At 39.7% G+C, this 9,397-nt stretch overlaps 1 protein-coding gene across 1 annotated transcript in view; it reads left to right on the forward strand.

Annotated features, from left to right (window-relative positions):
* LOC107188703 (multidrug resistance protein homolog 49) overlaps window positions 1-9,397 on the forward strand; it is a 116,609-nt gene that overhangs the window by 24,917 nt on the left and 82,295 nt on the right. Inside the window, exons 2-5 of the mRNA XM_015577048.1 lie at window positions 1,091-1,189; window positions 3,026-3,470; window positions 4,221-4,424; window positions 7,036-7,328. The gene's annotated coding sequence lies outside the window, so the exon portion shown is untranslated. The remainder of the gene's footprint in view (window positions 1-1,090; window positions 1,190-3,025; window positions 3,471-4,220; window positions 4,425-7,035; window positions 7,329-9,397) is intronic.

The following is a 9,397-nucleotide window of genomic DNA, read 5'->3' on the forward strand; positions in this document are numbered from 1 at the left end:
TCAACCAGTTACGTGCGAAATTTACATCATGAAATTATCATCAACATGGTTTCGCTGTGAAATGGTTTCCATGATAAATTGTAGAGGCTATATAGAAAGGAATGAATTGGGTATTTTCGACGACGATTCTTCTGTTGTAAGTAACATGAGTATTTATTGTTGTTAAACGTGCAATTTAGATAAATTGCATGAGCTAATGTTCATGTTTTTAAACGTGTAATTTAGGTAAATTACAGTACATAATGTTCATGTCGAAAATACGAAAAGCACTAACTTCGAATGTTTTCTGTTACTGGTACCAATATGGAGGTCGCTGGGCAAAGTTTGACCCCCAGTAGAGGATTCAAACTAGTAGTTATTCAACACTTTTAAAGATTTATACGAATGATAGTAATAATTTTCTTGGTGTAGAGATACTTGATCCTAAATATGCACTGTTTACAATTCACTTAACGCCTGTTATAATTGAACACGTAATGTACCTAATTTTTAAATTGTATGCATGAAGAACACTGGTCGATTTTAAAGATCTTCTGCTACTGGCGCCAACATGGCGATCGTCGCGTCCGACTTGACCCTATTTAAGGGCACCGCGTACTCTCAAACACTTTAATAAGAATGATAGGATTTAATTGGTCATGGACACAGTCTTATAAGGACACTTACAAAGATCTACCAGTACCAACGTGGCCGCCATTGGGTCAAGCTCGGCCCTACTCAAGGTCTCCCAAGACTCTAAAAGATTCTCAGACGAATGATAGGGCTTAATTGGTCGTGAACACTGTCTCGTGATGGAATTTTTTTCCACGAGAAACTCGGGGGATAGGAAAGAGTTAATTAAATTGTGATCTCGGAATTGAGTATAAAGCCGTGTTCACGCTCGTGCACGAGTCTTAGACAGTCCCTAGAGCGAGTCTAGCGCGTTACACGCGTGGGAACACGGCTTAATAATCGAGAAAAGTATTTGCTTTACGTGTCTATTGGCGAAAAAAAATCGAGTAACCCGTTTCGGTACTCTGTTTCACGTAGATCGTGCCGTCTCTTCCACGGAGACCGATTTATTGACATTGACATTTTTCTGTTTATATAGGCTGCCGTGCTCGTTAATGGCTGCCAGGGTCATCAGCTAGAGGCCGTATAGCGAAGTTTGGAGCTGCCAGTGCGATAACACAGCCCGTAACCGATGAGTGTAAGTAAGAATCGCCTTGTTCCGCGTTAAATGTTGGTCTGGTATCGTGCAGTGCTCACTTTTTACGCGAACGGTACTACGCGGAAGTCTCTAACCGCGCGTGTTACTTCGATAGCATTCCCTTTTAAAGCGGTTTTATTAACATTAGATGTTTATTCAGCATACGGCGAATTTGTGCCACTCTACCGATTAATCTTCTTTTTCGAATATTTCGTGTTCATTCATTCGATCGAACGTGAGTAATTGGAGAAAACACTGTAAGTGTCAACATTGAAACAATTTTTTTATTACAAAATATTCTACGTGCCAATGGGAAAAGTGTAGTACACAATGTAAGTGGAATTTCCCTCTGTAAGTAGTTACGAATAGTGCTAAAATAATGATGTCACTGGTACGTCTAACGTCGCCTCCGTAGTTGTAAGTGCCAGTTCAAAGAATAAATAAAACTGGCACTTATAATGTTTGCAAATTTAAGCGAATAGTATATTGAGTTCTTTCCACAACTAAGAGGTGGCGTATACAGGGTATTTTATAAATACAATTTTCTTTTTCATGAATTTGGACTGCATTAATGCAAAAAATAGAAAATTTCATGGTGCATTTGGGTTACTGTATTCTTACTCACATTTAGCAATAAAAATAAATCAAATTTTGTAAATACTTCAAACTCTGATAAGTTCCCTTTTTCTCTTGAAACATTTGATTTTTCATCGGTTACAGAGTTTTTTACGAGTACTCTTCAATTGTACATAATCACTATTGTTTTTTCTGATCTCCAAAAATATTATTACAGTGTTAAATTATTTGACAGTATCGTTAGCCAGCATATATTCGTTCGTTATCCTTTGTTTTACGATTTCTTTGACGACCGTACTCTCCAGAATTACTTTACTGTCAGTAACATTCCGGGAACAAGAGGATGTCTATACTTATTGCAATCGTGTATTTACTCGAAAAGTCAAATATTAATCTGTAAAATAGTATTTCACTTCGACCTAAAGGAAACGAATAATATTCAGGTTCATTAAATCTATTTTGAAATCGTTAAACGAGCCTGACTCGATGCTATAAGACAAGGGGTTAACACAGTCACTGAATATAAATTCAAATGTCGAATAATACTATCCACATGAAAGAAAAAACGAATTTATTTTTGCACTAAATTCATTCATGATAGTCTTTTATACATTCATATATACTTTCCATTAAAACTTAACGTCTCATAAAATAACCACTACTATTATGATGTTTTAATAGTCGTAGACTTTCGAGGACAAATCATAAATCGCAGTTTATCTCGCCGCACATGACTTTTCATAGGCGTGTCACGCGAAATCACCAACCGATCGGCTGCTCCGATAAGCTACGGTCATGCTTCTCGTAGTCTCGCGACCGATCGTTCTCCATCCTCCAGTTCTCAAGCATTACAAAAACGCGCGGAAAACTCGAACGGTAACGCGGTGGCACAAGGCACCACCCGGGATCGAATTAAAACCGAGCCGTCGAATTAAGTCCAATAAAGCTGGCCGGTTCTGCATCGGAGTAGCTGGACCTTATGCCCCACGGTTGAGACAATAGTTTTCAGGCGCGAATCGCTCGCACAGAAATTAATTAGAATCGGCCAGAGGGATCCTCGCGACCGGTTACGTCAAAGCCACGCACGCAATATCATCGACGATTACGATGTTCAAGGGTAAAAAAAAAATACCAATACGATATGGCGAACGCTTTCGAATTCGATAATGTGTCCAGTCCCGTGCAGTTATCAATGTTTATTTACGACGATTCCTCGATGATAATCGGGCCACTCTTAACCGGACGCTTATCTTCGGGCAGGTTAGATCGGCGGCCGGCCACATGGTGAAGCAGAGGAGGTTCATCGGGAACACCAACAACAAGATGATCAACATACGAGAGTATTTGTAGGCGATTTTTAAGCAGTTCAAACGGGAGGATCGCAACCTGACAGCTTGAATAGGAACCAAGTGTGTGAACTAGACGCGCGACCGATCTGCATGTCGGTGACAAAAGATCTCGACCTACGGGGACTCCAGACGAAGACGACGACGACAACTGGTCATATTTTTTCGACAGTCGACGTATCGGAAGATCGTGTGTTCCAGCCACGGTGAATGGTAAAATCAACGATCTTCGGATAGATACCTGACGGAGGACGATCGAGCGGCCGTGTTGGTACACGCGTCCGCCTAGCTATGGTCTGCCCGCGACCTGGTTTCCTGTTTTACGTAACACGCCACAGATGTTTTGTTTTCTCGCACAGGTAAGCGATGATTATACTTGCTCTCGAGCCTCGATAATTACTCGTAATCAGACTTGAAGGATTGAACGGATATCAAATGACACGTTAACCGTTAACTAAATGATTCTGGTGCTGGATCTCTTTCGATTTATAGTACGCTCGGCCTTTTGTCTGACATACAGTGGCGAACATATATTTACGAATATAGTAATTTTCAATATTTTCTTACATTTCACAATCGAACGAACGTAGAACAAAATGGTACCAGTAGAGGTTTTGGTAAGCTTAAAATAAACATTAAAAATATGTATGATGTTTACCTTCGTAAAATTGATACCCACAAGTATGTCCCTAAACATCGCGCGTAATTTGGAATTTAAAATATCTCCTAGATATTCGAGATATTCGAGAGAATCGGCTGACATAAAGCACCCTGTATGAATGCATAAAATCGTCTAGTTATGACAGTATACCCGGAAGTAAATAACTTTTAACCTATCATTACATTCAAAGCAGTTATTTCAATGGATAATAAGAGTCACTAGAACACTGATACATTTTCCCCTCGCTCTGCATCCTACCGAATGAAATATTCGAAACACAGGCTTTGTAAACAATCGTCAAATCAGCCAGCCTCACCAATCACACCAAAGAAACCAGAATCAAAAAGTAAAAAATCCTCTCATCGAACGAGTGATTCTCGAGGTATTCCATCGCAATCGTCTGATCCAGCCGTTGAAACAGATTCTAATCACCGAACTCCATTTTCAGATTCAATTTATCGAGAGTTCGTACGAGGACCGAGCGTAGACAGCCTTCCCCGGAAGTGTATTAAAGAGACAGTGCACGAGACAAGGCTGCTCCCGGTCCGTGGGGGATTATGAATCGTGGCACGCGCTACGATTAATTGGAATTGACGCAAAGATCTCCCGATCGTGTAACACGCATCAGCGAGTGCTGTATCGCGTTGGACAGGTACATCCAACCAGGAAACTTTCTAAACGCAACCGGCAGATTGGGAAAGAGGGATACGATTTTTCGTCGGTGGCTCGTCGCCGCTGGTATCTGTCTCGTATCTCTGTCGCCTACCTCTCTGGTAATCCGCGAATCCCGGTGAAAGTGATGGTTCGTCCGGACGAATCACGTGTCGCTGTAACAATCGTGTCCTCGTCGCGCGATCCTCTCTCAGGGAAGGGGGGGGGGCACAGTGGAAAATTTACGACTTTACGGCCCGTTGGATTCGACCAGGCGTTTTGCGATTCTCTTCGTGGCCGAGAGATGGTATCCTACCTATAGTGCGAGCGGAATATATAAGGGAAGAACAGTTTTCGAAAAAGCTTTCGAGGGGATAGGGGTACTCTCAAGATGTATATACCGGATAATTTATAACGTGTGGGTGTAACTTCGCGGATGAATATATATTTATGTAAATATACGCTGGCCCCCGCCCGGCTAAGAAGTTCCATGCCACCCCCACCATCTTCCCTAAGTCTTTAAGAAACTTCCTCTCGGAAGGATATTTACGGGCCTGATTTCAATTTCTGTGTTAAGCTGCACGTGAGTAACGTCTTCTTGGGATAGAATGGTCTCGACAAAGTGTTTGTATAAGGAAAAGTTTTGGCTATCGAAAGGGGTGAAGGATGATGCGGGTTTCGGAGCTTCAGTGTTTATGGTCTGTTGGATATTGTTGTTGAGTCGGAGACCTTTTTAGTTCGAGTATTTTCAAATCGAGTTTCACAAGTCTGATGAGTATAATACTGATGCTAAAATTCGCGATTAAACTGTGAGTTTCACCATTTAATTGTGTTTGAGGAGTATACTTGTCATAAGGGATTTATCACTTTTTGGGGTAATGACGAATGTGCTTGTTATGTGAAAAAATTAAATACCTTTCGCTATAAAAATTGAAACTTTAGACGAAATTGAAAAAAAATATTTCTTTTATTAGAATAAAGGAAACAAACGGTGTAAGGTTGTCATGTATGTAAATTTTGACTAGTTGATTAATTATTATTCGTATTTATTCTAGATTAAAGAATTGAGTAGAATAATGTGGTTTTGTTAATTTTTAGAGCCTAAATAGTGTGCAATAGGAGTGTCCACACTGGCGATTCCCTAATTCTTTGAAATAGTCTATCGAACAAATATTACAAAAGTAAAACAGTCTGTATGAACAAAAAAAAACAAATATTAAAATTGTTTACAAATACGACGAATAATCGTTTATTATCAGACAAGTTGCGATCACACGTTATGAATCAGCCTGTATCTCCATCGCCAGAGGATCCCCGTGGTTTTCCCCGAGTTCAAATTCTAACGAGCGCGCCCATGGAACGTTTAGATAGAGGGCAGGGACTGCCGTTGAAAAATGGACATTTCGAATGGGCCGACGAGAAGAAACGCACACACCTGAGGAGTACATATATTCGTCTGTATTTCACGCGCGAGATATCGTCGCGAACGTTCCACCATTCGCCAATATGCTTTCGTGGCAAATGGCGGGCAGACATTCCACTGAATGTTGGTTAACGTCGAGTTTATTCAAGAGCACTTTGTCATCGTTTAGCGACAAGTGTATTTCAACACGCGAGAGCGTCATCCCAGGCCGTTGTTCGATTTGTCCTCGCGCTAAGCCGAACGGTTCGTGTATAAGTATTCCAGACTGAATCAGGCTCGGTGCACAAGAGCGATGCGTTGGCGTAGGGATTTCGCAGCTTCTGTGTCAATGACCGCTCATCTGCGCGATGTATGAGAGTTTTTATCGAGTCGTTCGTATTCGGTGGTTCGTTATGGTACAGGTCAATGTAGCGAGCAACTAATAGACGATAACAATACAGTGAAGTAGTAAACACATTGTCAGTAGAGACATGAACAGAGGTTTGGCAGTATGCAAGTGGTGGCTAACCCAAATTTTGACCAGTTTTGTGTAAATTATTCTGTATTGGATTTCTTTTTACGTGGCCAAGATATAGCACGTTTGTAGAATTCAGCCCCTGGGAGATTAGGTCTTATCAAATCTACGGGTGCCGACCCTCAGGGGGCTAATTGTACGAGTTTCCTACATCTTATCTGTTATATATTGTATACATTACTGGTTAATTAACTCCTGTGTCTATGTATTTGTTATTACTAGACTACAGATATTTACCCAAGAATAATAATTTATAGAAAATGGAGTGGGTTAAAAATTTCTTCGCTCCATTAAGGGTTCTATTATGGTTCTAAATAAAATAGAAACATCGTAAATCTTTGCGAAGCTTTTTATCATACTGAATGTTAGAGAGTAGGGTACACTATAAATGTATGAAATCCACAGTCTAGGTACTATCAATGTCTATACTTTTACTTTACGAACAATTTTTGGCTCGGACATATCGTCGAATCTATGCCATCGATACGAAATCGCGACAACGCCACCATCACCCATGTGCACCGAGCTTAAATCGATGAACATGCTGTTAAAACGAAATCTGAATCCTCGGTCCAGAATGCTCTGCGACGCCTTTAGTAATTAGTATCGATCGAATGTCGTTAACCACAACAGACCAGGAACACGACTCGACTAATCTTTGGTTTCTGTTTGCAGGTTCTTTTTTTCTTTTAGGTTTCCAGCGTTTTTAGTATTCGCAAAAGAGACAAGGGGACAAGCCAAAGTAAACCAGTGATATCTTTAACGCAGTATTTTTTCTTCCATAATCGAGGAGAATAGAAAGTGAAAAAGTGAGGGAGGCGAGTTTGACGAGTCGTAGAGTGCCTCAGAGATACTAAAGGATATAGAGGAGGAAATTTCAGTGAAACGAAGTTATTGATACTACAAAGAGAATTTATCATTTGTTCCTACGACTCGGGTGCCGTCAGCGGCAGATTTTCTTCAAAATGGTGAGTACCAAATTATAATTAATATGCACGTTACTTCTGCTTGACAGAGGTGTTCAAATTGTTAGGCTCGAAACGATAAGAAAATATAAGACATAAAAAAGTTCTTATCTTTTTCAAAATTTCATCGTTTCATTAAGGGGTATATTATGATTCCAAATAAAATAGAAACTACCTCAATCTTTGTATTACACTGAATGCTAGACACCATGACACTAATGTAAGAGACACTAAAGATCTTATTCTATCCAAAATTATGTTTTCAACGCTAAAACTACCGAAGCAGTCAGAATGACTGGTTAGTACACTCTTATAATAACGATTCAAATGTTACAATAATGCATTTTCTCGGATGTTTCACAACCTTTGTATCAAGTGAATACCGCAATAGCACAGTAACAAAATTAGTTAATTTATAAATTTGTATAATTTATTAGAATCATGGCACTTTAACAGTGAATTTTTTAAAAAAATTCTCCCCTGATTACACTCAAATCAGTCTATAATCACTTCCCCTACATCTTCGTTAGTTTTCTTCACGTATTCTTACTTCTTTTAGTATTTCTAAATTAATTCGACTATAGACAGTGTCACAAAATTTTACAACCGATTATTATTTTGTAATTTCTGTGAATTAATTTTAAAAGATGTTTGACTTATATTCAGGATCACAATCTTACCGAAAAATCGAATAAATCAATGAAATTGCATTTCTCTTTCGATTTCCATTTTTCTCAAAATAATCAAGTGACATATGGACGGGATATATAATACTTACCAAAGAGTATAAATAGTTACTAAATTATTATTATTACTATATACTCTGTGAAGAATTAGAAAATTGTGGAAAGACGTGCATCGAGCCAAATAATTTGCACACCTCCGTACAGTCGCGCGCCGATTCGAGAACTCGAACACTAGTCGAGGTCGTCGGACACGCTCGCCAGAACCGTGGAAGATTTTGCTCGGCGTTTCCAGGCCACTGACGGCTGGCTGGCGCGAAAACGTCCGCGAAAAGATGAAACATTAATTACTCGAAAAAGTCACGAGGCCTCCCATTGAGGCGTTCAATTTATATCAACCGGCGCGTCGACAGTGTCGATGGTTGCGCAATCGTTTCGCGTCCGCGGCTCGGTCCATCGCGTTTAATTATAATTAACGGGCTCGACGGCGCGGATTGATCTTCCCGTCGAGTTTAACTGCGATCCATCGATTCGTTTCTGTTACGTTCAGGCCTCGTAACCGGTTGGATCGGGGGAAATACTTCTTGAGCTATTGTGAAGTCCACGGATTCTTATTCTGTTCCCTGCTAATTGACCGTTTCAACGACAACGCAATTATCGGCGAGATTGCACTAAATGTTGCAGTCAGTTAATTACTGCTTCACCGTTGATTTATTTGAAGATGCGATAAGCCTTGCATGGAGGTTTTCATCGTTTGAGCAGTGTAACAGACGTTGTCGCTCGTTTATTATATGACGGTATTTTATACGTTTTTTATACCGTATCTTATCCCTTTTTTATATGGTTTTTTATACGTTTTTTATACGATATTTTATACGTTTATTGTATACGGCATTTTAAAGATTCAAGCAAGATCGCACGTGTAATGAGGGTAAAAGATCTCGTAACTTTATACAAATAAGAAATAGACGAATATGTTGTGACTATCTTCGTTTTCCAGTACTGGAAATATTTATTCCACGACTCTTATATTTACGTGGTACGCACAATGTTCATAACAATACTATGATTGATAAAACGATTCGTATCTAACTTATTTTAACCAGGATACTGAGCCATAGTATTGTTATTCTATTCTAGTTACTCTATTTATTTATCCTATCTATTTATACTAGCTTCATCAATAACTCAGCAGGGGGTGTTGATTACCTCATCTCAATATGAGTTGATATTGATCTATATCGGTATATTATCTAGGCATACTGAATTATGATGACGTCATACACACAATGACCATACTCAGTATTACCACTATATCCAGATATAGGTACTCATATATGTATATCAATTCCGGTGTATAGGGAGATGGGGGGGGGGGGGGGGGGGGGT

The sequence above is a fragment of the Dufourea novaeangliae genome, unplaced genomic scaffold (assembly GCF_001272555.1).
Source record: "Dufourea novaeangliae isolate 0120121106 unplaced genomic scaffold, ASM127255v1 scaffold16, whole genome shotgun sequence".
NCBI lineage: Eukaryota > Metazoa > Arthropoda > Insecta > Hymenoptera > Halictidae > Dufourea > Dufourea novaeangliae.